The sequence below is a fragment of the Lichenostomus cassidix genome, chromosome 5 (genome assembly GCF_008360975.1).
Source record: "Lichenostomus cassidix isolate B80296 chromosome 5, HeHo_3.0, whole genome shotgun sequence".
Lineage (NCBI taxonomy): Eukaryota > Metazoa > Chordata > Aves > Passeriformes > Meliphagidae > Lichenostomus > Lichenostomus cassidix.
Window position 1 is genome coordinate 53391229 of NC_139486.1, and position 18121 is coordinate 53409349.

The following is an 18121-nucleotide window of genomic DNA, read 5'->3' on the forward strand; positions in this document are numbered from 1 at the left end:
TCTCTTTTGTTGGAGAAAGCTGCAAATTCCCTGCCTTCCAGAAGACTCACCCAGAGAAGTTGCTGCATAAACATTATTAAATGTTAATAACGTTTTGTTACATTTTGCATAAATGATCGAGCATAGCTGACTGGCAAAGTGCATATTGACTAATACCACCCTTTTGAACCAGCACACATTTTAGTTCAATTATTCTGGGCTGCATTGAGATTTAATATTCAGCAGAATGAGTGCCAGATGGGGAAATTTTATTGCATGTTTTGCCTTGGATTTTTTTGTTGTTCCGTGTGTTAAGAACTGTTCTTACTTTGGTTTTTTTCTTCCTGCCTGGATGAAGCTGGCAGATAAGAATTGAAAAGAAAAATGATATTTGCATACTAGATGCCAGCAGGTGAGGAAAGGTGACTTCACTTTTGTGTGCGCTATCATGGTAGCAACATACAAGCCAGAAAACCCATAGAGATACAAATGTGATGCAGAACTAAATATTTAAAGTTGAAAAAAACAAATTTGTGCAGGAAAACAAAGGAGCACAGCAAAATTTTGGCATAAAATTTAATTCAGTTAACTAGTTTTTCCATCCAGTTGAAAAATACAATGTTGAGAATAATTCAATAGACAAAATGCTCATTGTTATTTGTGAGGTGGGCCTGAGATGTGCAGAGATGCATTCTAAGTGTGATGCAACTGAAGTTTTAACTGATAAAAATACTTTTGAGATGCTTTTAAAATGGAACATGAAAATCATGTCATAGAACTCCAGTTTTAAGTGCAAATGTTATCACTTCTGCTGCAAGTCTTTAGCCTGTCTGATGAATAATCTCTATATTTTAGTCACTGGATAAAAAATGGAGCATGTAGTTGTGACATGCCATTATGGATGGTGATTACATATGCACAGGAAGGATTATCAGCCTTTTAATGCAAAATATCTTAAAGTCCTGTAGCATAAAATCTTTAAAATAATAATGATAGAAAATAATAAATCTTTAAAAATATGGGAATTCTCAAAAGCTCAAATGAAAATACCTACCATTATTTCTACACAATATGCTGTTTGAGTTAAAGTTCTTATCTCCCACACTGCCCAATTAAAGCCAAAACTAGAAAAAACAAAGATTGTGGCAAGATCACTTTTCTGGTGCTCAGACCAAGTTTGTGCTTGAAAATGGTTGTGTTCCAAAAATGAAGTCCCTGTATGAATCTCACCTCTACCTCAGCCTGAGAGGCAGAACTCTCCATTGCTTCAGTATGCCAAGGACTTCAGGGCTTGTGTGCATCTTCTAAAGGCACAAGGAGCCCAGCCCAGGAAACTGCACATTGCTATGTTAAATTTGCCATGTCCTGCACTGCTGCTTTCATAGATCACAGAACTGTGAAAATCAGGAAAATGGGAAGTTAACTGGTGAGATGGAGGCAGATACATCCCATCAGCACCCAGCCATATGTAACTGCAGAGAACTGCATCTAGCTACTCTGAAACTGTTAAGAATACTTATAAAAAATAATTTCATGCTATCCCAGGGGTATAAAATTCTGTAATACTGGCAACATAAGTATGTTGTGCTATGGGTGAGTGGCCAGCCATCTGTATTAGAATGTTTAAAAAAAACTAGGAATCACCAGATCTTAAAAAACAAAGCAAACAAATGAATTTTTTTAATTTTTTGACGTACAATGGTACGTTACTATGCGTTCCTTATAGAATTTTAACAATCTAGTTAAAATAATTAAATTTTAGCTGCTAATATTTCAATAATTTAGATTTTAGCTAATGCAGCTTTCTCCTGCATTTGGCCTGAAATCATTCCCATTACACAAATCTCTGGGCAAAACATCTACCATAGCTATGAAATGGAATAGAGAAAGCAGTTTCAGGAGCAGAAGATTGATGGAAGCTTTCTTTTCCCCCTCTTGTGATCAGCTCCAGGGTCTTCCTGTGTCCCCTAAATCCTGCCTTGACAGCAGGGCTCATGTTTGTGTGGTGCAAGTGGAGGAGCCAAACAAAACAAAACTGAAACTTTTCTGCTGTAGGTTCTCCCCAGAGTAGGGACAGCTTAAATCTGCTGTAGAAGCACTGGTTTAATTAACTTTCGGGGAACTTGAAAATATTTTGAGGCCTCAATTATTTCAACAAATTTTGGCTAAATTTGGCCAACAGTGGCTGTAGGATGCTGGGCCAATGAACAAGAAACTTGAGGGAAACGTTTTATTTCCCAGAGGACAGTAATGCTAAAAGACAGTAAACAACTTGTTCTTGCCCAAACTGGGTTCAAAGCACTCGTTGCTCTGAAAGGGATGAAAGCAGATTTAACAGATACACCACTTCTATTGTAGGCAAATGAAGCATTTGACACTTGCGGCCTAAAAATTCTGAGATGATAATAAAACTGAAAAATGATGAATTACAGATGCTTGTAAAAATTCTGTAGCTGCAGATAGCTGGAAGACTGAAACCATGCTGAGTCACAAGAGGCTATTTCAGAACTTGAGTTTGTGGGTAATGAAGTAATAATTCAAGAAGATGAAAGGAGGTGTGTTAAAATGCCTTTTCAGGTCCCTGGTGTCAAGGACTATGAGTGGACAAAGGACATCAATACCTGAAAAGGTGTTTGAAAAACCTGGCTACTCCCATTATGTGGGGAACAAGCTTAAACACCAATGTTAGAGAAGTTTTTCAGAACCTTTTTTTCACTGTTGATTTTTTTTTTTGAACTAAAAATGTTTCAAGTGCAGAAAAATAGTTTCTAATGCAAGCTGAAGCCTGATGTGGCACAAAGAAGGTGCTCAGCTTTTTACTTTCTGTGCTGTGTTGCCATCATCAACTCATCTTTGCCTTCTTCTACAAGCCATGCATCAGACCCTTTTGCAGTGTGCTTGCCAGGTCAAATTGTCAAATCCTTACTTTCCTTTGATCTGTTTCTGCCTTACTGCTCTTACTAGCCATCATCGAGAAATGTAATTTAGTATCATTGTTTGCTCCTTTCTCTTAAAATTAGTATCCAATTTTACATGCAATCTGCTGCACTTTTTTTTTTTTTTTTTTTTACATTACTCACCTTCTTTTCTCTTGTCTCTACTTCAGTTCTGAAAGGGTTTTTGGACAGGGTTTGGCTTTCTTACATTTAATAACTTTCCAGAAGCTGGCATTAGACCACTCTTAGTTAGGAACTATGGATGTAATTGTAATACTCATAAATAAATAGTCTGAAGCAGCTAAAGGGCTGAAGTAAAATCTCTGTCAGTTTTAGAGCTGAAGATTCATGTGATTCCTCCGATGAAGATGTGTATGATTCTTCTGTAGGTACCTGAATGTACTGTGGTAAATGTTTTGGGTTTCTTTCCCCTCTTCAAGCCTCATTTGTAGCTACATTCTCTCATGGGATATAAGCAAATTCTGTGGACTTCATTGGGAATTATTCCTACTCTGCAAGTGGAGAGCAGAGCTCATGACTGGACTGAAGCCAGCGTTCTTTAAAAGTTCACATGCCTTCTATTTGCTCTCTAATTTAGACTCCTTCTGACCAAACAAAGAGAGGGGGAGAGGAATGAAAAATAGTAGCATCTGTGTCAGTAAAAAATTCTACGGGTTAACATAACATGATGTAAACTGTTTCATCTGTTCTTCCTACTTGCCCATTTTAATCAGAAATGAGTAAGTAGAGCTTATATGCACTGAACTTGAAGAATGCTAATGGGATGTCTGCATCATGTTGTACCCTGAGTACTTATGCCAGAATAGGAAAGCCTTTAATTCTGTAATTCTCTGAGGCAAGAAAAGCTTTCTGAAGAGTTACTTTAAATTTAAACTCTCATCCTAATGTTAGGCAGCCTATTGGATCTCCGAGTTAAAAATTGCTTCAGCTTTAGTTACTAGAGCCAGATGTAACATTGACCTTAAATGGTAAAAGCTCCCAAGAGTGAAAGAGAGGCTGGCCCGAGGGGAAAAAGAGGAATAACTGAAGTTTTAGGTAAGTAATCTCTATAACCAGGAATAAGCTCTTTTTCAGCCGTGAAACAGAACGGAACCGTATTTCCTCCTTAAAGGTACAGTACCTTGTTGTTGTGATACCGAGGGGCTGGTTCTTTACCTCTTCCCCCCCACCCTCTTCCAATTCTACCTCCTTGTCAGATTTTAGCTGCTTAAAAACTGGGTGTAGTCAATGAAACCTCGTTCTTCTTGCAAACTCTTTGGGACTATATAAGAATGAAAAAGCAAAGCTGTGTTAATTATAGCAAGACTTGATTAATAAAGGTACGTAGTCAGTAATTCAAGGCAACCTGATTTAGTGAAACTGTCATCTGTATTGTGCTAACCAAGGGAGTCTTAGTTAGGAGAAATACATGTTGTAGAGAAGCAGGTATGCCACAGATTTCTCTTTTCTTTTTTTTTTTTTCTATTTTTTTAAATGGTATGACTTTCCTTCCCTCATGCTTTTAGCAGTGCCGGAGTGGTTCATGTTGGTGGATTGCCTACTTGTCTGGAATTTATCTTTTAAAAAAGCATTTCCAGAGCCATTTCTTTTATAGAGACTGTGTTTGGGTTTAGTCCTGTTAGATGTAAATTAAGATCACAAAGTTGTGTTTAATTGGAGTGCTGAACAGAGAAAAACAATCTTCAAATGTTAAAGCATATTTGCTTTAGTATAGAAAAATCTCACTATTTGCTTTTCCTGGTATTTCGGTTTTCAGTTTTATCTGTGCTGTTTAGTAGGCACCCTGTCCATTTCCTGGACAAATTAAAACACATTTTTGTCTTACTAATGTGTATGTTAAGATCTTCTTTTTCCCCAGACAGCAGGGTGTAAACAACATGAAAGAATGAGGTCAGTGCAAAGAAGTGATAGCTGAAATTGAAGACTTAGGTTTTTGTTACTGACTCACATTAGTAACAACTTGTGTTAGTGAGTTGATTTTTCAAATCTGCATAGCGTGGCTTCACCTGGTGAAAAATCCTCTGCAATCAGTAGTGAATTCCATCTCTGCAGAGCGATTAGAGAGTAGTGAGAGATTGGGTGAATTTAGAGTTCTGAGTATAGACAGTGTTCTTGTGAGTGCTGACAAGTTACTGCGTTTACATTTCATTATGATAGGTGTTGAGTACACTTAGTGAAAGTTACTTCATCCAGCTTCAAGAGACTGTGATAAATTATTCTTACTAAGCATTTAAAGCATTTCATATCTTGTTACAAAACTTGTAATTGTTTTCCTTTTGTTTTTCTCTGGACTATCATTGGTGAACAGCTCAGTACTTTTAGATTAAACTTCTAGCTGATTTTCATGTTTTAAATCAACAATTATAACCCAAAAAAACAATTATACCCCACTTGGAGCTTAATATTCTATTTATGTAACTCATAGAAATCTAAGTTTATTAGTACAGTGGAAATTAAGAATCAGTCCAGTATAGTAAATGCTGAATGCTGAGGGTCCTCACTCATGTAATGTTCTGGTATTTACTGGCTTCCAGAGACTCTTGTTCTGATTTGTTGGTCTTGCATGTGTTACTTTACTTGTGATGTTTTATGCAACCCTTCAAGTTGTTCAAGGATGTTTAATTTCAGATGGTATTCTAGAAGGTGTTTTAGTTTCAAAAACTTCTTTTTAACACTGTGTATAGGCTGGAATAACTAATCTGTGTCTAATTCCTCCAAGTCTGAACCAAGTATATGCTTCTAATATATGTCTTACAGCACTTCAACAACTATTGTTCTTATTCCATGCAGTTCTTTTTTATTTTGTAACTTAGAACGTGTAATATAGTACCTATGTGTAAATTTATCTTCAGTCAAGCTATAATGATGACAAAAGTGTAATTTAATACAAAAGTTTGAGTTGCTTGTTCATGCATTGTGAATATTGTGTGTTAACATCAGCACTGATAAGTATCTAGGATTATCAATGTATTTAACTTAAAGAAATCCATCGACTTCACATCCTTCTGGATTAAGTTCTAAATTGTCTGTGGACATGAAACCTGTACACCTCCCTACCGACTATCTTTTTATATGTCTGAGTCAGTTTTAATAACTATAGTCCTATGTATCTGGGACCAAAATATTGGGAATTAAGAATTATCTAGCAGCCAGATTCATAACTCCAATGTTTAACCCCAGCCTCTTCCATCTTCCTGTCAATGTCTGCATTCTGACAGCTTTTAAGGATACTTTGGTGTCAAACAACTTTTTGAAAAGCTGGATAGGACAGAGTACGGCAATGGAGGTATTGGGAGTTGGTACTAGGAGAGACAGATGTGAAAGCTTCTCCTTTCAAGGGTTGTCTGTGTATATGCCTCACATGGAGCTGTCTTGCCTCATCTATTTGCTGTTCTTAGAGAAGCATGTAAGTCCAGGAAAAAGAAGCATCAAATGGTTTGTGAGTGGAAGGGCAAAGAAAATCCTTGCTGTTTCAAGGTTTGGGGGCTATTTAAAGATGTGGGGGATTTGTGGGCAGAGAGAGATCTCTTTGCTGTCCTAACATGCAGCCTTCCTGTAAACTAAGCAGAAGAATTTCCATGTGATGTCCTCTCTGCTTGTGCTTCCTTTGAAAAGTGGGTCAAAGAGATGTTTTGGATCTCAGTATCACTGACAGAAAGGAAATCTGAGTGGGTGATGGATCCCTGTAAGCTTATAAACTAGTGACTCAAGACATTAATTACTGCTTATGTACATGTGTAGAGCTGTTGTGGAGGGCTAAGGCTGTGACTCTTATGGTAGTGATTTGAAATAATAACTCCGTTTCCCACCCTGAAAAGTAGGTCCTAAGGTTTCTGAAAAGGAGAGAGGGATTTGTTATTTAGAGCAAGTGGACTTGTAACCTCAGGTTTTGTTGGAGAGCTGGGACTCTAACAGCAGCCCTGAATTTAATCCTCTAATCTAAGCAGGTAGATGTAATGGCTTCTTTTGCTTTATGTTTCTGCTCCTTTAGGTTGATTTCAGTGTGTCTATCATTAACTTTACAATCTCAAAAAATAATTTGAGAAATTAAATTTTACTTAGGAATTGCCAAATTTATTAAATATCTAAAAGATGGAAACAACAAAACTAACAAAGACCACACAAACCCCATTTCATAGCTGAAATCAAGAATGCCTTGCCATCTGTTAGAACTTTCACCTGTCCTTAAAATGTGCAAAACACAAAGTCTTTAGGTATCACAAGTAGTCAGGGACCTGTAGAATTGTAGACATCTGTAGAGATCTGTGGGTTTAGACAAGTAAGGCCTGTAGAATATGATCTTTCTTTACGCTAACACAGACTGCTGGGAGAGAGGAGGACGAGAGGAGCAGAGACAGAAATGTGCACATCTGCTGGCTAATGTATGTAAACCTGAAAGTTTTTCCCCCAACTAAAGCACATGCTGTTGTGTTTTTTCACGATGCACATTCATCCTTAATTTATTTAATTTAATTCATCCTGCTGTCCCTTAATTTATGTGTAAATACACCTGGTGATTGTCCAAAGAGAGCTGCTATCTCATGGCTGTAAAACAGTCCACTGGACCAGTTACTGTCTTTTCTGCAAAGAGCCAAGGTGTTGAAAAGTTGATATCACAAACAGTGGTGATGGGAAAAGCTTTATATGTAGGAAGTGTTGCACACTCTTTTCTTACCCACTGTAATGTTCTGCATCCTGGAAATGAATGCATGATAGAAATTCTGGGCTGCTGGGGCAAGTACAGCAATTGCTTTGGGGTAGAGACTTCTGAGTAAACTTATTGCTGTTTGTATAATTCTGCAGAATGTTTTGTAAGGCTGAAGTTATACATGGGGAATTTGGCTTTGAGCCTTTGCTTTTGAAATCATCAGCAAAGTTTCCATTGACTTCAGTGTTGCCAGTTGAGGCTCTCACTGAATACCATTAAGGTAAAGACTATGTCTGTTTGGACAATCTGAGTAGAAGAAGGAGGTCTATTTTCACCCATCTTATTTTGGACTTAATTTGTTGTAAGAAATTACTAGATCTGAAAATGATATCTTTGTCTGAAATTTTTTAAAAGAAAAATCCTCTATTTCATTTTTCAATGTTCTCCCAGTTTCTCTGAAACGTCTCTTTTAGAATGAGGTGCATATATGCAGGTAGTAGAATATAACAATGTCTTATATATCAATTAATGTTTCCTATTAAAACCTCTGAAGTTGTGCTGAACTGTGCTGGAACTGCTGAACAGAAAAATTTAAAATAAAGCATCTAGTCATAAGCTGAAGAAGAGCTTGTGGAGAGGAAGGGAAACAATTTGACAATGTATGAAAATTGCTTCACAATTTCAGCCGCCGAATTTCCCATATTTTTCTTTCTAAATAGTGAATGAAAGTGACTGACCTCTGGGCTCATGAAAATAGAAATACATGATTAGGGGCCTAGTTGCAGTGGAAGGTGGAGTTTGTCCCAGGAGGAGGCGCTAAGTCAGGCTGATATTCTGCACATCTCCTCAGACTGGAAAAGTCTTGCAAGCAAACCTACATATTGTGCCTTGTTCCCTTATGCTTTGTCCCCTTCTGGATTTCCATCATCTGGATTTCCCTGAGGGCTGTTACAGTTAAAAACTTATTCCTATTCTTTGATAGATACAACTAGCATTGCTCTAAAAGCTGGTTTAGGTAAGTGCAATAGTCAGTGGAGCAGACTGTCAAAAACCAGATAAATTTATCAGAATTCCCAAGGATCTTAGGAACCTGAAGCAACACTAGGAAGACTTGAAAACTACTCAATGCATTAACTAAAAATAGCTGTAAGGGATGGAGAGGGGAGGAATTTGTGGGATACAGTCTAAAACCTCAGCATGTAAAACTCAGTTTTTATCTGCATGTTGAGCTTTTGGGATTTGTTTGAAATCCCTTCTGCATAAAACACTGCATTAAAATGTTCCTTCCAAAATTCATATATTATGTGCTAATGGAATAAAGTCACTGGCGGATTAACAACCTTGTACCCTTATAAGAAGTATAAGGTAAGTCTTGATATTTCCTGTTGAATTAATTGTTTAAAAAGCCTTTGACATTTCCAGTTTAACAGATTTTAAATGTTTTTCTTGATAAAATGGAAGACATCAACCATCTCACTCTATACAAAGCTAACATATAATTGTAACAGAAAGGTGAATAATACCTAAAAATCCCCCAGGAAATCTGTCCTATTGCTGTTTAATATTTTCCTGTCTAGTAACATGTTCAGAAATTACCTTAAATACAAAGCGGTGTTTTTTACTGATCACTTTAAAAATGATGCAAAAATTAAGGACACGGAGGAAAAATACTGTACACAGGAAAATTAGCCTGGGCTGCATCAGGAAAAGTGTGGCCAGCAGGTCAAGGGAGGTGGTCCTGCCCCTCTACTCAGCCACACCTGAAGTTTTGTGTCCAGTTCTGGAATCCTCAGTTCAAGAGAGACAAGGAGCTGCTGGAGAGAATCCAGCAGAGGCCTCAAAGATGATGAAGGGTCTGGAGCATCTCTCTAATGAGGAGAGACTGCAGGAGCTGGGCCTGTTTTGTTGAGAGAAGACTGAGAGGGAATCTCATCAATGTATATAAATACCTCAAAGGAGGGTGCCAAAAGGATGGTGCCAGATCCTTTTCGGTGGTGCCCATTGACAGGATGAGGAGTAATGGCCCTAAATTAAAACACAGGAAGTTTCACCTCAACATGAGGAAGAACTTTACATGGAGGGTGGCAGAGCAGTGAACAGGCTGTCCAGGGAGGTTGTGGAGTCTCCTCTGGAGATTCGCAAACCCCACCTGATTATGTTCCTGTGTCCCTTGCTGCAGGCGACCCTGCCTGGGTGGGGAGGTTGGACTGGATGATTTCCAGAGGTCCCTTCTAGCCCTAATTATTCTGTGATTCTTATGAAAACAATGAATTGTATTTCCTTAAACCATCTAGCAGGTTAGACTCTCTTCTTGTAAATCACTGTTGCTGTTTGGATTGTGTGGAGCTTTGCCATGTATATGAACTAAGGGTCTGTCTCAGTGGATTTTGATCCCTCCTGAGAATCTGGCTCCACTTAATATGAAGGCAATTTCCCTTTTTTCTTTTGCTTAACAGGCAAAGATCAGAGTTGATGGACATTTTTCCCTTCAGAGCAGGACTTAGTAAATTTCTGGTGCAGCTTTTTACAAAACAAGCACAGATCCACTAAGATTTTCACCTAATTTTATTCTTAGGTAGTAGTTGGTGATATGTTTTCTCAGAACAAAGTCCCTTAAACTTACAACAAAAACCTTGCAACTCACAATATATCTTACAATAATCTGTCAGCTTGTATGATTCAGAAATTGTGAAGCTGGGAGGTTTTTCCTTCCTTTTGAAGGTGGGTACTGTACAATCATCCTGTGTACTTATCTTCCGAGCATCTGCTTGGAAAATAAAACAACGTGCCATTTTGACATCCAAGAAAGTGCTATAAAAAGTCTGTTGCTATGTTTAAATGCCTACACTCAGTTGCTATAGCAATAAAAATATCAAAAATGATGTACAAATTGCCACAGAGCATTACCAGCCCTTTCCTGGACAGGGAGACTGTGGGACTGAGAATGTGGCAGAGGTGCTCAGTATGAGATGGTAGAGCTGCTCCATGGTTCCAGGTTACCCTATGGTGTCACCTGTGAGCAAAATGTGTCCTAACTGTGTAAATCCCAAAGTGGCTGTGTCAAACAGGACAGTTGGATCCCTACTTAAGGCAGTTTCTTCTTCATTACTTGATTGTTGAACATTTGGACCAAGTTCCCATTTCTCTGCAAGACAAGCTGCTGCAAATGTTGACCTTTCTCTAAATTCCTTCAGTCCCATTATAGCAAGTGCGAAAATCGGCTTACAGACTTCATCAGCCCATGTAGATTTTCCTCCCTGCAACATCACAGTGGTCAGTGTGAAATGCCCTTGTTCCTGAGGCAGTTATGGGAACCCTGCTATGCACAAGAAAAGAAATTAAATGGTAGCAAAAGGAATCTTTAGCATCTCTCTGGGGCTCAAAGCCTTGAACATTCAGTTGCTTCTCGAAGAGGGCAGGAAATGCAACTTCCTTCATAAAACATAGCAAGCAGAGGAAGGCATGTTATTTTGGCAACTGTAAGTTTGGTTATGGAATTGAACTGTTTCCTCAGACATTTCTTTGCCTTGTCCTCTTGTCTCCTGAAGAATGTCAGAGGAAAGATTTAGAGGAATTGGAGCCTTGTTGGAAAGCAAAATAACTGGTTCTTTTTATTTCAATTAGCTTGAAGAATCCTCAAGGTTCAAATGAGATTGGCTCAAACTGCAGAACAGTGTGCAAGTCAGTTTGCATATGGTGATCCACAACAGTCGCATAATTGTTTCAAGTATTTTATTTAACATACTCTTAAAGTCCAGTTGAGAAGTCTGATATAAAGAGTGTATCAGAGGTAAAAACACATATTTTTAAATTGATGTTTCAATTGTTAGTTATTGATTAATGCTCTTATTCAACAGTGTTACAAACATTTAGATGGAGTGATTCTCAGAGGCAACTATGGTACTCTGTAGTTTGAAGGCCCACTTAAATTCTCCAGCACCTCTAAGTACATTTGAGGTTTTTCCTTTATGTAAAAAGACTGAATAAACTATTGTCTTGTATATGGATCATAGTTTTTCTCAAAATAAGGGTTGCAACATTACATACATAGTTGCACCCTTCTCATTTCTACTCGCATGTATTTGCAGTCTCATTACAGTATTTTTCTATAATCAGTCTTGAGCATCTTTGGGATTTAATTGTAATGCTTCAGTTTTGGTTTTAACTGTTGAAAAATGTGACAGTTTGTAGGTTTACAGCTGCACAAACTCTCATGAGTGTGGAAGCATGTAATTTCTCAACCTTTATGGGGATTCTTTGTTTACTTTCCTTCTCAACTGTTCCACATGGAGTACTGGACAATCACCTGGGTTTATCCTTAAACAAAAATGTCAACAGCACTGATGGTAGGTTTGGTTTGTTGTTTGTTGGTTGGTTTTCGGGTTTTTTTTTTTTTACAGATCTAATAGGGAAGTCCAAATGTTAGATCCATAAATATTTATTCATACTTGTTTATTAAAGTCCTGTTTAATTAAAATTCCAAAGGTTATTCTTTAAAGTCAAGCTTGGGAGATGCTTCTGTGGCTGCACACAGTGTGCCTAAAACCAGTATCTGTGCTTCTTTTTCTATATTGTAACTTCTACTGTTGAAAATATGTGGTCACATGAATAACCTAACTGGGGAAGGGGAGAAGACAACAGAGGAGATGTGTGGAGCTTAAAAACTGTAGCTTTTATTTTTCATGACACTGTCAAATACTTGAAACAGACAAACCTGATTTCCCTTAGAACTGTGTCTGTAGCACCCTCACCACAGTCGTTGCAACATCAGTTCATTCTGTATTTCTAAGCTATCCTCTATAGTCTCTGTTTTGGATGCTGTAGATCTGAATTTACATCTGCCATGAAAATACAAACTGCCCAGTATCTGCCAGTTCCTGCATCAGCTTAGCTTGAAACTCATCACTGTTTTATGACAGTGCAGGGGGAAGAGAGAGAGCCGAACAGACAACATAGCTATGTAAGCTTTTTTCTAGGGAAAAAGTATATGGCTATTAGATAGAGACACATTTCTCATTATATCTTGTCCACCAGCCTTCTTTAAGTGTTAGCCATGCATTTATTCTTTCCAAAATCTATTTTTGGTATTGTTTTCCTTGGAATAAAAATTATGCTGTTATTCTGGTTGTCAGCCAACTATCTTTCCCCCTTCTTCCCTGCCCTCCCTTCATTCCCTCCCAGTACCCTTTGAACTTGTCCAACTTGTTGAATTTGGCCGGAGAGGATTGCAAAAGTATTATGCTCCTACAAGTGAAAATCAGTGCTGTGGTAAGAGAGGAGAGACCCAGCTTAGTGCTGCTAAGAGGAAAGGCTCCAGTGTGAGCTGAAATTATCACTGATTCTGTTTGATCTGCCAGCTGGCAACCTGGCTTGTGTGAAGCTTAAAACCAGGCACAGCAAATGCTGTCTCTTGTGGCTCTCCAGACTGGCAGGAGACTAGGAGACAAGTAAGCTTGCTATGGGGGAGATAAGATGCAAAATCATCAAAATAAAATACCTGAAGAGCAGGTTTTGATTGCTCAGCTGTTTAGAAACAACTAATTTCTTAATGTGGGGAGACATGGGTTACAAAATGGCCTGTTTGTGCACTGCTATCTTTATTTTGGAAAAATTTCATAAATGTCTGTGAAACAGATCATGAAAGCTACAGGCTGATAACTCCTGTGATTTCACACCAAATTCTAATAGTTGGTGGCAGTCCATATGTTTGTCTGCTTTCCAAAGTGGTGCAGAGCACTGTTAGTTTGTAACACAGACCCTCATCTATTTTGCAGATTTTTCCATTGAGGCTGTAATGCCTAAAAGGAAAAGATCTGAGGTTTCTGCATCTTTGGGAACAGGCTATAGGCTCTGCTCAGCCTGCTCTTTAGGCATGTCAGTCAGGTTCATGGGAATGTTGTTAGTGGACAGGTTCTTCCCATGGCAAGTAAATGTCAGCCATCCGGGTAGAGGCAGCCAGTCTAATTAGACTTTCCTTATGCAACAGATGTTTTGAAGCTCAGCCAGGGAGAATAAAGTAATACCCAGAGACAGCAGCCCTTATCTGCTTTCTGGTTGTTTAAAGAAGGCAGCTGGGGCTCAGGAATCTGTTCCCTGAAAATTTCTTTGCATTTGAAGGAGTATCTCCACTGGTTATGTCCCTTTGTCCATGTTCAAGGTCCCGTGGGAAGCTCTGAGGCTGATGAAACACCAGGAGTTCCACATCATGGGCACTGCTCACTTGAACCCACTGCTTTAGGTACCCTTTAAATCATCTGTCATAGGTTTAGGGGTGTGGTTGGTTTTTTAATACATAGCAAAATACTGATCTCTTTCTCTGAAGATTACTCAGAGTATGCAGATATTGAATTTATGGATCAGGAGTATTTTTGTTCTTTTTTTTAAGTAAGAGGGAAAACAGCAACACTAAACAGATGCTCACAAAATGAAAGATAGTGATCCTGTTAAAGAATTCCTTCTCTGTCTTCCTTCAGCTAATTTCAGAAATTTCTAGAGATCCTTTTTGTTGAAGTGAACTTCAGTAAAAAATGAGATCTCATTTGCTCTTAAGCAAACTGACTGCATATGTTGTTTCTGTTAGTCACTGATTAGTTATTCTGTGATTATTTGAAAGTAATTAACCTGTGGTGACATCCTGTTTTCTTTCTTTGCCTGATCATATCTTTTGGAAGGAGCTGTTCATTTTGCTTGAACAAACAAAAAACCCACCCTTTTCTGTCTAGATAGCACTGAATTTGTTTCTTTATGTTTAAAACAGGAAACTCCTGCTTACAGCATTCCAGCCATCAGCCTGCTGAATATTCATTATCCTTTCTTCACCTGTGCTGCAGGGCACTCTGCTGACCATGACAGTTCCAGGCCTTAAATTCCCCTGATAGGTAATAAACTTTCTGGTTGCATTTTAAATTTTTCTTCTGTGGGTCTCATCCAGTGCTCCATGAGTAAGGAGCCTTGTACATAGAGAGCTGCACAGGTCAGTTGTTATTCTGACAACTTTTAACACATTGCAGTCTTTTTTTTGTTTTATTATTAGCATATATGTTGACCATTTGCTAGTTTGTAAATTAAATGCTGCGTTATAAACAGTTTTAATCAAATTGTTTGGTAAATATTAGTATAAGGGTTAAAGATGAGAAGATAGGGAACACTAAGAAAGCATTTCTAGAAGATAAAAACCATTGAAACTCAGGATGTAACTGTGCATTCTTGGTTGCTGAAGGTGCAGTGTGGTTCAGGCATGTGACAAAAGTGAGATTTAGTTCAGAAGTGCCTAAGATGAGACAGTTGCTGTTAGATAACACAGTGAGTTTTACTATAGTGAATTTAATCATCTGGACCCAGCCTGAAGCAGTACCGATTCTGCAGTACCAACCTCTGATAAACAGTTCAGGTGAAGGGGGAAGATCCAGTGGCTGGTTTCACTTAACTGCATAGGGAGTCATCATTTCTTCTTCACAGTAAAAAATTTTTACTCTATTGGCAAGTGTATATTAGAAAGTGCTGAAGAATTACATTCATAGAATTTTGAATGTTCTGAGGTTATTAAAATTTAAAAAAAAATCTTTCCCAAATATTTGTGGGATATTATGAAAGATGTGTCATTGTGCAGTGAAGAGATCCCTCAAATAGGTCAGAGCTGAACTGATGTATCCCTCACTTTCTTAAGCACATGGTTCTGTTATTTTCTGCTGCATTTGTGCTATGAAATAATGATTTAAATGGGTGAAATTTCAATGTTCTGGTCAGTTAAAAAGATTAAATAATGTACCAGTGAAAAGCATATTCAGCATGTTTCCAATATTCAGACCTTCCTCAGGAATTTTAACCCATCATAGTAAGGGCTGCAACTGGGTAGCTTTGTGAGAGTCCATTGAACAAGTAACTGCTGCCTACTTTGCAGAGTAACCTGACTAGAAAAGTTGTGTGACTTTCTAATGCCTGATTTTTGGGTTGGTGTAGCTGAAGAAGTACAAATGAAGTCAGAGGATTAACCTAATGAGTGAACTAAATAAAATTCCAGTACTCCACCCTGCTTCAAAAAATGAAGCAAGTTAAATCTTTAAAGCCAAAAGCACGAATATTGTGTAATTGGTAACTATAATTGAATATTCATGAAGCTCTGCAATATGTTCACTTAAGTGTATTGATTGTAATTAAAACAAGCTATGTGATTAAAATTTGCTTTTTGCTTCACCTCAGTTCAAAAGCACACTTAAAACAGATTTAGAATTGAAGTGGCTTTTTTCTTTCATGTGTATTATAGGAAAGTGTGGTGCCATTCACTCAGGCTGGCAAATAAATTGTTGTGGAAAGTACTGTGGTTACCCTGTTTATCTTCTAGATTCCATTGTTTCTTCAGAAAATAATTTCTGAGTTAACTGGATAATGAGAATTTTAGAAAAAAATCATAGTTGGCTCTGAATTTGCATTTAAATACTTCCTTTAACAAAAACACATAAATGGCATGTTCAGTTAGTAACTTTATCCTCTTTGTTCTGTAAAAATACACTTTTTTGTTTTCAATGAGGTTAAAAACATAACACTTGGAGGGAACACTTAGAAAATGTATTTGTAGATTGTCTTTAAATGCCATGGAAATTCAAATAAACATTGTTTAACTAAGAAACATCAACAACAACAAAAAAGTTTGTGTTGGAAAAAAATATTTACATGCCTTAGAAACATGTTCAACACAATTTAACATCATCTTATTTGCAGAGATCAAACAGTATCATTGGTATTAATTTATGTTTAGATAAATTAATTTTTGCATAGATATAGACTTTATATATTTTGTTTCTTAAGCTAGCTTGGCAATTGTTACTTGTTTGTAGTCAGTTGTTAGGTATAAAGAAGAAATAAAGGGAAAATGTGAAAAAAGTTGAGTGGAACATACATTAAATGTTTCAGGAAAACCTAGAAACTCTGGATCTGAGTCCTAGCTTTCTATTTCTTTCTTATTTCTTTTGATCTGTGAGGAAAAATATTGGGAAGATGGTTTCCTAATTAGTGCAGCCTGGGATTTGGATAAAAAAGAACATTAATAAAGAGAATTAGGATTTTAATTCTTAAGAATTTAATTTCTTAGCCAATATAATTAAGAATTAAGAGAAGGATAGAAACTGTCTCTCTTTAGCCCACTATTCCTCCCACTGCCCCAAGCAATTTTTTTGGAAGGTAATCTGAAGTCACTTCAGGAAACATCATTATATGAAAAAGGTAATTTTAAACTAACAAAATTTATCTGCCTGGGCTTCCCTGTAGTCATGTGAAAAGAGAGAGGTTCCTGTAGAATGCAATTCAGAGAGTCTAAATTAAATTCCTGATTTTAGGACAGGAACTTAAGCTGATTGAAAAACAAACAAAAAACCCTAACCAAGCAAACAGAAAACTTCTGGAGACAAATGGCCTTAGGCTAAAGCGAGTCCTTAGGAAACATTTATATATATTCTCATGCCTCTCAATCTGTTGAAGGCATTTGGTATTATTAAGACTACATTAATAATTATTAATAATATTATATATTAATAATAATTATTCTTAATATAATGTAGAATATTATGTACAGAATGAAATAGGTCTGGGCTCTTTTTCTTTCCTTCATCCTTCCCTGTGGAGAATATCCACTTTGCTGTTACTGGATTTGGTAGGAACATTTGAAAGAAATTTTAGATCAGCATTGAGCAACTGTATCCAGCCATATCCAAACTGATGAATCTTTGAATGAAAACGTTTTCAGCTAGCAAGTAAAAGCAAGTATGTGCATTTTCTGTGAGGCAATTGCTTCCTCAGCTTATCAAGTTTTGATTTCTCTATATCAACTCTGTAATAGGACAAATGCAAAGCTGGTGTTCAGTTTAACTGCGTTGATAAAGAGAGAAAACCAAACTAAAGTTTCATAATGGGTATCAAATAACAATTCCTAAGGCAAAACTGTGAGCTTGAGAGCTTCAAGGGGAAGAGGGATGCTGAGGTGAAAACTTGCTTTTGGTGTTGGAAGAGCTGTTTGTCATGGTCCTTCGCTTGCCTGTATTCCCAGGATTTGATATTAGGAAGCTTTTCCTGCTTAGTCCTCTCCTGCAGGCCATACAATGGAAGGACAAGATATGATCTGCTAAGGTTAAGGGTATAATAGTGTTGCAGCAAAACAGCACTGGGGAAACTTGCAGGTTTAGAGGCAAACAAAATGTACAGTTTGTCTCTTCAAAGTAGAGAGTGGAAGCTTTAATTGAAAGTTCGTCTCATTCTGTAGTGAGAGAAAAATTTGATTGTATTTTGTGGAAAATAAAGTAGGTTTCTTACAAAGTTTGCTAGACAAGAAATAAATACAGTTTGTTTTGATCTTGTGCATCTGTGATGTAGAATCTAACAACAGTGAATGAAAATGTGTATATATGTGATGCTATATATTATCTCTTTGTTGTTAAAGCAATCTTATTCTGGAATTTCTGTTCTAGATTCAGTTTACTAGGTACACAGGGGAAATAATACAGTGTGAAATAACTTCTAGAGCTGTGAAGTCACATGGCCTTTTTTC

The 18121-nt window shown here is 37.3% G+C and overlaps 1 protein-coding gene across 8 annotated transcripts in view; it reads left to right on the top strand.

Moving 5' to 3' along the window:
* Positions 1–3534: 3534 nt before the first annotated feature.
* The window catches only part of IRAG1 (inositol 1,4,5-triphosphate receptor associated 1), a 61599-nt gene continuing 47012 nt past the window's right edge, over positions 3535–18121 (top strand). For 3 of the 8 annotated variants that reach the window (XM_085063111.1, XM_085063113.1, XM_085063117.1), the window contains exon 1: positions 3535–3971. The gene's annotated coding sequence lies outside the window, so the exon portion shown is untranslated. The other 5 variants (XM_085063110.1, XM_085063118.1, XM_085063114.1 and 2 more) reach the window with 3 other exon arrangements.